This window comes from Falco biarmicus, chromosome W (genome assembly GCF_023638135.1).
Source record: "Falco biarmicus isolate bFalBia1 chromosome W, bFalBia1.pri, whole genome shotgun sequence".
Classification (NCBI taxonomy): domain Eukaryota; kingdom Metazoa; phylum Chordata; class Aves; order Falconiformes; family Falconidae; genus Falco; species Falco biarmicus.
The window spans coordinates 4,888,832-4,902,047 of NC_079310.1; the positions used below are offsets into that span (position 1 = coordinate 4,888,832).

Here is a 13,216-nt window from a genome sequence, read left to right on the forward strand (position 1 = left end):
TAGCTGTTTTACAGTTTGAACAGAGTAAATTTCTATTTAATAACCCTTTCTGCATCTAGAGAGCATTGTGGCAGCAGATTGAGATTTAAGAGTTACAGTCATTGAGGATTAAGTCTAGAAAATGAATCGACCGTTATGTTAACTTTTCATCTTCTAGTTAAACCAGTAAAATATTCTGTTGGATTTGTGTGGCAAGGTTTTGGTAGTGGGGGGGCTACAGGGGTGGCTTCTGTGAGAATCTGCTAGAAGCTTCCCGTATGTCTGATAGAGCCAGTGCCAGCTGGCTCCAAGACGGACCTGCTGCTGGCCAAGGCCAAGCTGATCAGCAACAGTGGTATTGCCTCTGTGATAACATATTTAAGAAGGGGGGGGAAATACTGCAACTGCAGAGAGAGGAGTGAGAATATGAGAGCAACAACTCCACAAACACCAAGGTCAGTGAAGAAGGAGGGAGAGGAGGTGCTCCAGGTACCGGAGCAGAGATTCCCCTGCAGCCCATGATGAAGCAAGCTGTCCCCCTGCAGCCCATGGAGGTTAATGGTGGAGCAGATATCCACCTGCAGCCCATGGAGGACCCCATGCCAGAGCAGGTGGATGCCTGAAGGAGGCTGTGATCCCATGGGAAGCCTGCACTGGAGCAGGCTCCTGGCAGGCCTTGTGACCCTGCGGGGGACCCACATTGGAGCAGTCTGTTCCTGAAGGACTGCACCCCATGGAAGGGACCCACGCTGGAGCAGTTCATGAAGAACCACAGCCCATGAGAAGGATTCACGTTGAAGTTGTTCATGGAGAACTTGTCTCCTGTGGAGGGACCCCATGCTGGAGCAGGGGAAAAGTGTGAGGAGTCCTCCCCCTGAGAAGAAAGGAGCAGCAGAGACAACGGGATGAACTGACTGCAACCCCCATTGCCCCATTCCCCTGCACCACTCAGGGGGAGGAGGTAGAGAAAATCAGAAGTGAAGTTAAGCCCAGGAAGAAGGAAAGGGTAAGGGGAAAGTGTTTTAAGGTTTAGGTTTTATTTCTCATTACCCTAGTCTGATTTGATTGGTAATAAATTAAACTAATTTACCCAAGTTGAGTCTGTTTTGCCTGTGACAGTAATTGGTGAGTGATCTCTCCCTGTCCTTATCTCAACCCATGAACTTTTTGTTACCTTTTCTTTCCCCTGTCCAGCTGAGGAGGAGTGTAAGGGACAAAAATAAGTTGACCTGGTAGAGTAACAAGACTGAATTGGCAGAACTGTTAGTGTACAGATAAGCGGCCAAATTTGGCAGTGAAACCGCAAGTGTGTGAACAGCTCATAATGAGCAACTGCTTTGCTACATGTAGACAAATTCCCAGGTGCTCTGCTGTATGTAGGCACATTCCAGGGCAGAACTTGGGTAGATAAGCAATTGTATATAACCAGCACTTATGTATGCAATAAACGATCTCACTTCTTCACTGACTTGGGGTCCGTGCCTTCATATGCCACAGAGGGGAGTGACAGAGTGGCTTGGTGGGCACCTGGCATCCAGCCAGGGTCAACCCACTACAAATTTTTATTGTAAATGATACACAGCACTGGACACCCAAAGTAATACAGTAGCCAACAAGCAGATGGGAAAGGAAATCCCAGTGTAATTTGTCAGTTGTGAAGGTCCAACCAGTTCTGATTGAAAAAATTAATATAATATCTTTCACTACTAACATATTTAAGAAAAACAAAACTTGCTTCTCACACTTGCACTTATACAGAGATTATTTTGTTGTTGTGATATGCTACTTAAATTGTTTTAGTTGTGCTTTACCCTTGTTGGTTACCATGCCTTTAAAAGAAAGAAGGGAAGAAGGATTACAGGTAGAGATTAAAACAAACCAAACTGGGATTAGAAGGGAAAAAAACCCCCAAAACCTCTCCCACCACCACTACCACCACCCCAGGTCCTTAAGAAAAATGCAGGACTCCCAAAGGCAGTGAAAAATAAGGGGAAAATTTGGTTAATTTTTCTTTGTGTGGAGGGGATCCACACCCACCCCCATATTGATTTGTAATGGCTTGTGCTGGAAGAACTCTTAGGGCCATAAAGTCATGTGGCTCTCCATATCCACAACAGAAAAACCTCAGGATGTAGCAACTATAGGTCAAGCATATTTTTGAAGTTTGAATTTTTAAAATTTCTGAAGAGCACAATAGGAACACATCTCATCTGCAGAGATTTAAAAAATTAAAGAATGTTTTAAAAATGTTAACTGATGGGAAAAAGATTTTTATTCCTATACCATAGTCAATTTTTATTGCATTTATTATGGAATATGTTGATACTTTGAACATTTCTCATCAAGTCTTACTACTTTTAAAGAATAGCGTTTAATGACGGAAATCTTGTGGTATTTCTGTCTGAGGAAAGGACATGGGATTTCTCGGAATCATTTATCTGATTTCAGAGGGCTGGAGCGCCTCTTCTATGAAGACAGGCTGAGACAGTTGGGGTTGTTCAGCTTGGAGAAGAGAAGGCTCCAGGGAGACCTTATTGCGTCCTTCCAGTACATAAAGGGGGCTTATGGGAAAGGTGGAGAGGGGCTTTCTACAAGGGCATGCAGTGATAGGACAAGGGGAAAATGGCTTTAAACTGAAAGAGGGGAGATTTAGATTAGCTATTAGGAAGAAATTCTTTACTATGAGGGTGGTGAAGCACTGGCACAGGTTGCCCAGAGAGTTGTGGATGCCCCATCATTGGAAGTGTTCAAGGACAGGTTGGATGGAGCTTTGAGCAACCTGGTCTAGTGGAAGGTGTCCCTGCCCATGGCAGGGGGCCTGGAACTAGATCAGGAGTCCTCAAACTTTTTAAACAGGGGGCCGGCACGCGGATGAAGTGGCAGGCAGTCATCTGCGACTGCTTGGTTTCCCCCCTCAACCCCCAGCGGGGGGGGGGGGGGGGGCGGGGGGGTTCTGTAAGTACCGGGGGCCATATTGAGGACCCTGGGGGGCCGTATCCAGCCCGTGGATCGTAGTTTAAGGACCCCTGAACTAGATGATCTTTAAGGTCCCTTCCAACCCAAACCATTCTATGATAAATGAATTATAGTTGTTTTAATGAGGTATGTATATTTAAAGTGCTGATGATTAATGGCTAATGCAAACTGGATTATATGACTAAGTTCATATTTTTATCTTTTAAATCTTGATTTTTCTGTCCTTCCTTTTCCTCAGACTTTTGTTCATTCATTTGTTCAGGCTTATTGCTTGTTTCTACAGTAATTAATTTTCTCCTAATTTATTTTTTAAAGGGGTAAGTTCCCCCATCAGATATAATGGAAATAAGCACATTAAACTTGTATCTAATTTAATTCTGAATTAAAATTTCATATCTTTTTTTAAGCCCCAAATGTTTTGGAACACTTCAGAAATGTGTAGCCTGCAGATCAAGGAGATGTCCTTGAAATAAATCCCATTTTTTGATGGAAGAAATCAAAATTTAGATTTCCCAATGGATTTTGTCATCGTCTCTGCAGAATTCAACTGACTTGTTCATGTTTCTTTTATTTAATGACCATTTTGTATAGGTGAGACAGAAAAGGGAACAGATAACCTTTATGTATGTTGCATTTCAGGACATGGTGTTCAGTTCACTAATGCAGTTGATAGTTTGGAGTTGAAACTAAAATTGTAACAGAAACATATGATTTGGAAGTTTAAAATGTAGTTTAGTCTCTAAAATTTGTTCAAAGAGGGTGCATAAAGTAGGTTTCTGGGGAAGGAATGCATTATAAAAGTGTTTTATTTCTGTTTCTTTTGTGTAGTGATGCCTTTGACATCCAGTATGGTGTAGTTGTCATCCACCTAAAAGAGGGCTTGGACATATCTCACCTTCAGGGACAAGGTAATATTTATTTTATTTCCTCTGGCAAATAGCTGTTATTTTAACACCACTTTCTGAAGATGTTAAATGAAGAATTTGTTTGGTTTTTTTAGCGAAAACCAAAATCACTCTTTTCATAGAATAAAAATTACTGAAAGGAATAGGTCTGTGTGGTGGGTTGACCTTGGCTAGCTCCCAGGTGTGTAGAGAGCTTTATGGCAAGTGCTGGAGGCCACGATGCCTGTGAAGGACCTTGAAGGCTAAAGAAGAAAGAAAGATAAGGTTGGCTGAACGCCTGGAAGACAAATGGGATACGAAGCAAGGCTGGAGCAGATGTGTGATGCCACGTCTTGGCAGCTGGCTGAGAACATGAAACTCACAGAGGTAAGAAAGAAGAGAGAAAAAAAAATGCAAGAAGTTCAGTACGTTTGTAGCTTAGTAATTAACCAATTATATGTAGCCAAGAAGTGTGTGAACGGTATTGATTAACCAATGATATTTTAGTATGTTGCGCGTGAACAACGAACGAGAATATATAAGCATGGGGTTTGGACTAATAAAGGGTCTTCTGGTCAGATTCAGGAGTCCGTGTCTCAGTCTCCCCAAATGGTGATCCCTATGGTGGAGTTCCAAAACCTTGGAAGAATAAGGACGGAACTGAGCGACAAAGACGACAGCTCGTGGAAGAGGGCTGCGTTCCGGAGGAGACGTCTTGGCTGAACGATCATTCTGCTGGCTGGACCAGGCAGACAACCCAAACCCCGGGGACTAAGGAAACTAAGGAAACAATGCCTGTACGCATCGATACAGGTGAGCAGCCAAGAAACTTTAGAAGCTTTAAGAAATTTTAAGAAACTTTAAAAAATGGGTTCAAATATGTCTGCAGAAGAAAAAAGTATATTAAGGGTGTTTCAGCATATTTTGCACAAAAGAGGAATTGTATATGAAAAAAGTAATCTGGGACTGTTGCTAGCCTGGTTAAAGAGCCAAGGCACCCCAGCAACCTCTACAGAAATATTTGATGTTAAAATGTGAGAGTCAGCAGGAGAGCAAATTTGGGAAAAGGCATCTCGAGGAGACTTGAATGCTAGTCAGGTAATGACTACTTGGAGATTAGTGTTCGAGACATTGAAAGAGATGCGTGCAGAAAAACAGCTTGCAGATATTGCTAAGGAGGCTTGGTCGGAGACTGAGAAGGGGCAGGAAGCCAGTGTAACAACAAAACAAGATGTTGCTCAGCCGACGGAGCCGAGTGAGAGCAAGGCTGACACTGAGCATGTTTCTGATGAACTAGAAGGAGCAGTCGGAGGATTCAGATGAGGATGGACAAGGTGAAAATCTGTTAAATTTACGATTGGAGGATTTACAGTTAAAAAAGGAACAGTCAAAAGTAAGGAAGAAGCAAGTGGTGCGGCAGAGTGCTAATAAGGAAAGCAACAGTGATAATGAAAATGATATCGGGAGACGGATTAAAAAAGAGTGGAGGGGAGTGCACTTGGAAAGTATGAAAGAGGGAGTGCACGTGTTTCCCATGGTATTACAAGATAGACACCCAGGCCAATATCAGGCATTTCACTGGGAAATGATTAAGGAACTACAGAAAACTGTAATGCAAAATGAACTATATTCTCCTTTCACACAAACTTGATTAGAGAATGTGATGATGGGTCCGCAGCTAGTGACTGTTAGAATGGATCCGTGACAAAGTGCTGGACTTTCCACCTGATGGCACTTTGCAAATTCCTGCCTGGTAAGTGGTCAGCAGACAATTGTATGATGATGCTGCGCAGGGGGACTCCGCGTCGGGAATGCATTTAGCACCTTGGTGGCAAATTCTGACTACTCTTCGCCAAGTGTGGACTAATTCTACTAACAGTGCTAAACCAGGGGAAGCTGTAAATTCCAACGACAGTGCGACTCTTCTCGACACACTGTCAACGATGGTCTCTGCCCCCAAAGCTCCTGTCACTAATTGCAGCAACCCTCACAACACAGGACCAAGCACTGGAACAGGACAACTCGGACAATGATTTTATTGACACTGATAAACCTTTTGATCCAGGTCCTATAGATCCAGAAAAGGAGCTAGACCTTTTTCCTCCCTCCCCCGGTGCATTGACTGTATTTTCGGGGAGGGTGAAAGGGGGTCTGAGGGATTGGTGGCAGGAATGCAAGTGGGAAGAGCTTAAGCGAGGAGATTTGGGAGTCGCTGTGGCATGTTCAGTATTTTGTTAGACAAATCAACCTCCAGAGTGGCAGCTTGTGCAATACGAGGCTGTTAAAGAGTTAAACAAAGCAGTGCAGGAAGGGAGGATTCATAGTACATTTGCTATGTCCCTTCTTTAAGTAATTGAAGAGCCTTATACACTCACACCACATGACTGGAAGTCATTGCTTTGTATGGTACTAACTCTGATGCAGTAAATGATGTGATTATCTAATTTTTGTGAGCTATGTGTAGTGGCCTTGACTGAAAACCTTAATCGGGGAATTGCTGTTAACTATGAACAGTTGGCTGGAGAAAATAATTGTGCCGATTCTGTGACTCAGGCAAAGTATCCCAGGGACAACTATTTGCAAATGAAGGAGATGGCTATTAAGGCAGTCCGGATGCGGGAGTCTGGTTGAGCCTCTAGTGAGTCGTTCGCCACAGTCTTGCAGGGTCCTAAAGAGTCATATACTAACTTTATTGATCGGCTTCAGAATATTTTGCAACAAGTCGAGCATGAGGAAGCTCAAGGGTTGCTTTTAAAACAACTAGCTATGATAATGCCAATGAAAATTGTAAACGGGCAACTTTCAATTGCAACCCCAACATGTGTCAAATGATTGTAATGCAGAACTCACAGCAGACTGTAACTCTCAGGTTGAGTTCTGGAATGCAGCATAACACATTTTTGCTTCTCTAATCTCTTCTGTAGGAATAGTACACGCTCTTAACTTGCTTAGTAAATTAGGCTGCTAGCTTGCTAAAGAAAGTAATACTACAAATACTATTTTTTTTTCTGGCTTTTTAATAGATGTTGATTCTGTCCGTCATATGTTGCTACAGAACCAAGATGCTATTGATTTTTATTATTGGCACAGGGACATGGGTGTGAAGACTTTGATAGGATGTGTTATGTGAATCTGAGTGACCATTCTGAATTAATTGACAAAAGTATACAAAACTTAAAAGCCTTAAACAAAGATCTGCAGCAGAGCCAGGGGCGGGATGCCTTTGGTCTCTTCTCACGGCTGGGAAACTTTGGGCCGTGGATCAAAAGTATTACAGGATTTATTATAATTACCTTAACCACCTTATTGATGTTTGCCTTATGTCTCCCATGCCTTTTTTCATGTATTCAGCGTTTAGTTCATTATAACATAAATCAAGTCATGGTCACCCAGCTACACATAACCTTTGCCTTGTTGCAATTAACAAGCAAAGAAGAGGAGGATAGACAATGTCTGAAGAGAGATATAGGAGAGGAAGATGGAGAATATCTCACCTAACAGGAGATGAGAGAACAGCTAGGTATTGTGAAGGAGAGTAGGAAAGATGAACATGGTTATCTAGTGATAAATAGGTGTCTGCATGCTTGTAGTGATATATAGCTATGTAACTGCATGAATGGTTCCTGCCCTGAGCCTGGTGGTGCATGCAGCTGCGGTTTGTGTCCGGGCTCAGAGATGTAAATATGGGCTTCTCTGTTAAGGTAAAGTGTCTGGTTGCATTAAAAAAAAAGTGACTTTAATAAGACTTAGAAAAACAATTGTGAACATAAGAACTTTTTCCAGTTACTCTTCTGTTTCTAGAAATATGCTTTTTCATCATGTGTGTTTTTCGGTTAAGGGGTAAAATGTGGAAACTAGATGTTAGGATGACAACTCCAACCTAATCTAATTCCAAGCAATTTGAGATAAAATGGACTTCTGAATTTTGTTCATAAATTATAATGGAGTGCTACATATATATAAATGCTAGAACATAACCCTATTTCAGTGTGACCAGAATTTAACATACAACTGCATCAGCATATTGACAGAATATCTTTTGAATTATTTCTTTTTTTTTCTTAACCTCTAAATTGGGAACAGCTCAAGGTGAAAAGACTGTGCTGGTGCTTCAGAAGGAATAAGTGTTCTTTGTGTACAGGTGAATTTAACACAGCTGAAAATTTGTTTTGGGTTAAAAGTCAAATATCTGTCACACCTTCATCACCACCACCACAACCTTTAAGGTCAGTGGAAAAAGTATTCTGTACTCCGTTGCAGCGGTGAAACTTCAGTTGAGCTGCATTAGTTTGTGTACTTAACTGCAACTCCTTTGGTGAAAATGAAGTTGTCATAGAAGTTAGACTTTAACTTGAGTAACATACCATTTGATACCTTGTAAGTGAGAAAGATTGTGTCCCGACAGCATGCCATTTCCCATACTTGTGCCTAGAATTATACTTGAAATCAGCTTGCGTGTTAAGTTTAAATGTAATCACACAGATATCTCAAAGTCCACAAAGATACAGTACTGCTTAGGGTATTCTTGCAGTATAGCAGGTGCAAAACCAGTTTTAAAGTTATGATCTAAAGAAGCGTTTTCTTTCAGGAACACCATTTTTCACTTCTAATAGATCATACACAATACAACATAATATCTCTCCATAAAGTGTCTTGTGGATAGAACGCATTCTACAAATTTGTATTAGAAATAGATGTTTGTATATTTAACCTGATGAAGTTGCCTAAGCTAAAGGATCATGACCTAGGTATTGTTATGAAGCTCAAAGACAGTGACAACAGTGATGGAGAAGAGTGATTTAACATGTAGTTGATTTATGGTTCATACAGGACTACATTTAATTCCAGTAATGATCTAAAGGTGTCCGTTCAGCTGTTTGTTTAGTTCTAAGTTTTCATTGTATGCTTTCAGGTTCTTTGAAAAACAGCAATAACAGTTGAACAATTATTTCAAGTACAGCTTTGTTCTACACAATTTCCACTTCCATGCTTTAGAATGGAGGCACAGTGGAACACTCGCCCAAGTGCAAGATTTCAAGAGCTTTTAAGTAGGTTTTATCTCTTTTTTTTTTTAGGATAGAAAATGTTTCTTAACAGCTTATATATAGAATTTTCAGGTTAAACACAATTTCTCATGCTCATTTATTTGATTAGAAGTTTCTGATGGAATATTATAATAAAATTTCCATAGCTTATTGCATGTTCTTATAAATAATCATAAACCTATATGTAGACCTCTGTATGAAATGCGCTGATAAGAAAAGTTTTACATTTTGTGAACCTGATTGAAATGTACAAATGTACACATAAAATAAGGCTAAAATTGGTAATTAAGTAATGAGAAAAAAAAAATTAAAAAATGAACAGTCCATAACATGTTAAAGCAACTTTTTGAAAAAAAACCAAACCAAAACAAAACCAAAACCTAAAAGGGGGAATTGTACAGTATGGAGACAGTGGGTTGTTTTGACATTGATAATGTGCAGCTGTGGCCTTGCTTTGACGATGTGCAGCTGAGATCTTGCTGCAAAGAGTTAAATAAATTTGAGGGAGTATGAGAAGAAACCAGGATGAGACAGAAACAAAGGAGGAATGTGATCTCACCTCTAGAAGATAAGGAAACAGCATGAACAGTAGAGAGTAGCCTATAAGTGAACAGTGCTAAGGAATGCGTTGTATGAACCTTTCGGACCATTCGAAGTCAATTCACAGTTAGTTACAAAAATTGAAGGACATGTCAAATGACTTACAGCATGAACTATCAGGAGATTGGTTGCGGAATCTTTTTAAGTCATGGGGAATCACCAGATGGTTGCAGGAGCTTACAATACACAGAGGAATGTTGTTATTTGTAATTGTAGTTATATTGATGATTATTCCCTGTATGTTGAATTGTATAAGATCTATGATTCAAAAGCAGTTTAACCTGTATGTTGTTTCTGTTCAAAATAAAGAAGGGGGAATCGTAGAGAGCTTTATGGCAAGTGCTGGGGGCCACGATTCCTGTGAAGGACCTTGAAGGCTAAAGAAGAAAGAAAGTAAGATAAGGTTGGCTGAATACCCAGAAGACAAATGGGATATGAAGCAAGGCTGGAGCGGATGCGTGATGCCACGTCTCGGCGGCTGGCTGAGAACATGAAACTCACAGAGGTAAGAAAGAAGAGAGAAAAAAAAATGCAAGAAGTTCAGTACGTTTGTAGCTTAGTAATTAACCAATTATATGTAGCCAAGAAGTGTGTGAACAGTATTGATTAACCAATGATATTTTAGTATGTTGCGCGTGAACAACGAACGAGGATATATAAGCATGGGGTTTGGACTAATAAAGGGTCTTCTGGTCAGATTCAGGAGTCCGTGTCTCAATCTCCTCACAGGTGCTCACCAAGTCGCTCTATCACTCTCCCTCCTCAATAGGACAGGGGGAGAAAATACAAAGAAATGCTTGTGGGTTGAGGTAAGGACAGGGAGATCACTCACCAATTACTGTCATGGGCAAAACAGACTTGACTTGGGAAAGGTTAATTTAATTTATTGCCGATTAATAACAGAGTAGGATAATGCAAAATTACATCAAATCTAGAAACACCTTTCCTCCACTCCCATCTTCTTGCCAGGCTCAAAATCACTCCAAAATCTTCTGCCTCCTCCCCCCTCCTCAAGTGGCACAGGGGGATGGGGAAAGGGGGTTGCAGCCACTTCATAACTCTTTGTCTCTGCTGCTGTTTCTTCCTCATGCTCTTCCCTTGTTCCAGTGTGGGGTCTCCCACAGAATACAGTCCTTCATGAACTTCTCCAACATGGGTCCTTCCAATGGGCTGCAGTTCTTCAAGAACTGCTCCAGAGTGGGTCCTTTCCATAGGGTGCAGTCCTTTAGGAATGGACAGCTCCAGCATGGGTCCCCCACGGGGTCACAGGTCCTGCCTGAAAATGCACTCCTTCTGGGTTCCTCTCCATGGGCTGCAGTTTCTGCCAGGACCCTGCTCCAGCATGGGACATCCACCTGCTCTAGCATGGGGTCCCCCACAGGCTGCAGGGTGGATATCTGCTCCACTGTGGTCATCCATGGGCTGCAGGGGGACAACCTGCCTCACCATGGTGTTCACCATGGGCTGCAGGGGAATCTCTGCTCTGGCACCTGGAGCACCTCCTCCTCCTCCTTCTTCACTGACCTTGGTGTCTGCAGAGTTGTTTCTCTCACATATTCTCATTCCTTTTTCCCAGCTGCTGTTGCACAGCAGTTTTTACCCCTTTTTAAATATGTTATCACAGAAGCACTACCACTGTCACTGATTGGCTCAGCTTTGGCCATCGGCCAGTCCATCTTGGAGCTGGCTGGAACTGGCTTTGTCCAACATGTGGGCAGCTTCTGGTGTCTTCTCACAGAACTCACCCTTGAAGCCTCCCTGCTACCAAAAACCTTGCCACAGAAACCCAACACAGCCTGACATCTGTAAGAAGTATACCCTATGTTCAGCAACAGAATTTTTTTTAATATATATACAACTATCTTTATGTGTAAGCTGTATGTACTTGCTTCCCAATGACTTAATGTTACTGAAAGAAAGAGGCTACCAAATTGACATCAATTACTTAAGACCCTAGTCTAGAAATTAAGAAAATATTTTAGCAAAAGTTGCATGAGCCAGTAATACTGTTATGTATTTTTTTCCCCTTACCTTAGCAGCTTAGAGACCTCAACAGAAGTCTGTCTTAAGTTTGGAAAGGTTTTGTATTTTCAATGTAGAAGACTTGCTTGCACTTTGTAGGTATTTCTCTTAAGTCCACTAGCATAATTTTAGTTGCATTTCGAGCACAATCATGAAGGAAGCCTTTGAACTTCATTGGCAACTGTCTACTGAATTGATAATGTATAATTTGTTTGTAGCCTGCTCCATGCAGTGTGGCTACAATGAGGAAGACTGCTTGTGGCATGCAACTCATGCTGTGTAGGTGGCACCCTGTGGAAAGAGAGGATGTTTTTTCCTTCCCTGGAAATATACAAAGGTGTTAGGATTTAGGGAGAGGCAGAGAACTTATTGCTATGTACAAGAGGGCAAAGCAGTATGAGAAAAACAGTAAGGAGTGGCCTGTTTTTCACACAGGACACTGCTGAGATTGGGAAAGCATAACTTCAAGGTGTCAGAAAAGTCTTATTAGTATCCACGGGGGTCTGTGTTGAGTTTGCTTCAACTCAACCATCAAGTAGCTCAACTGAAGCCAATCCTGGAAGAAAACTTGGTGGTCTGGGCCGTGGCTGGGGCCTTGTCTAAGGCTCATCCTCCACTTGGGGTTAGACTTTGTATTTTTTCTCCTTTTGCATGGAAAATGTTGCACCAATATCCTCCCCCCACATATGTTTAAACAAAAACCAAGGTCTCCATGTCAGATAGAATTAGTAGTGTGACACCATTAATATAATAGCAGAGAATGTGATAACTTTACCACACGTTTCATACTTAAGGCATCTTGTCAGCCATAGAGTTCCATTAGCAACACTTGAAAAACTCTTTCGCTATACAAATGCTTAGTTAACATTATTCTGGTATCAGTAGCTGTCTTTTGTAATTATTGTTTCTTTTATTAAAGTTGGGGGGGGGGGGGGTGGTGTCCTAAAGGCTTTTCCTTTTGATCAAAGGAGGAAAATTTTTGCTAAAATGAGAAAAATTTCTAGCCAATGTTTCTGTTTAGCTCTTAATTTTTTCAAATTCTATTTATGCCAGAGGTACTGTGTATTGATACTTTTACATTTTTAAAATATGCATATAATATAAACATGAAGTTTGTACTTTCTCAGTAGTAGCTAGCTGTTTTATGTTTAACCTACAGTAATGCGATAGACACCAAAAATCTGGGAAGGAAGTAGCAGGAATCTAAAGCTATTTTCAAAGGAGGAGCCTCTTTGTACTTTGAATCAGTTTTTATAAGTTTTTGTTGTTTTCCATAGCATAGCAGTTGTAGTATAGTTTAACCAACTGTGAACTATTCCAGTACAGTCACATATCTCTGTCTGATACCATTTGGCACAAAGAAGTGGTTTATAATGCATTTCTTTGCTTCCTCAAATAAGAGATACTCTCATTCTAAGAAAAATCTACATGTTCCAAGGATGTCATAGTAAAAGTGGATTATAGCAAGAAGGCTGAGACAGATGCTTTTTCTATAGCTTTTGTTCTGTCATCTAGTGAAAACACTCCTGTTCTACATAAAGGTAACTTTCTAGTTAGCAATGAAACTTGAATTCTCACTCTTTCTCTCTCTGGTTCTGTTTTCATTCTCTCCCCCACCTTCCCCCAAGGAATTAGATAAGGTTGGGTTTTTTGGTCTGGGGAACTGAAGTGTCTTATGCTTTTCTAGCCATTGATGTCTAATCATTTAAG

The 13,216-nt window shown here is 41.1% G+C and overlaps 1 pseudogene; it reads left to right on the forward strand.

Annotated features, from left to right (window-relative positions):
* Nucleotides 1–13,216, forward strand: part of LOC130142112 (solute carrier family 12 member 2-like) — a 36,918-nt pseudogene that overhangs the window by 16,903 nt on the left and 6,799 nt on the right.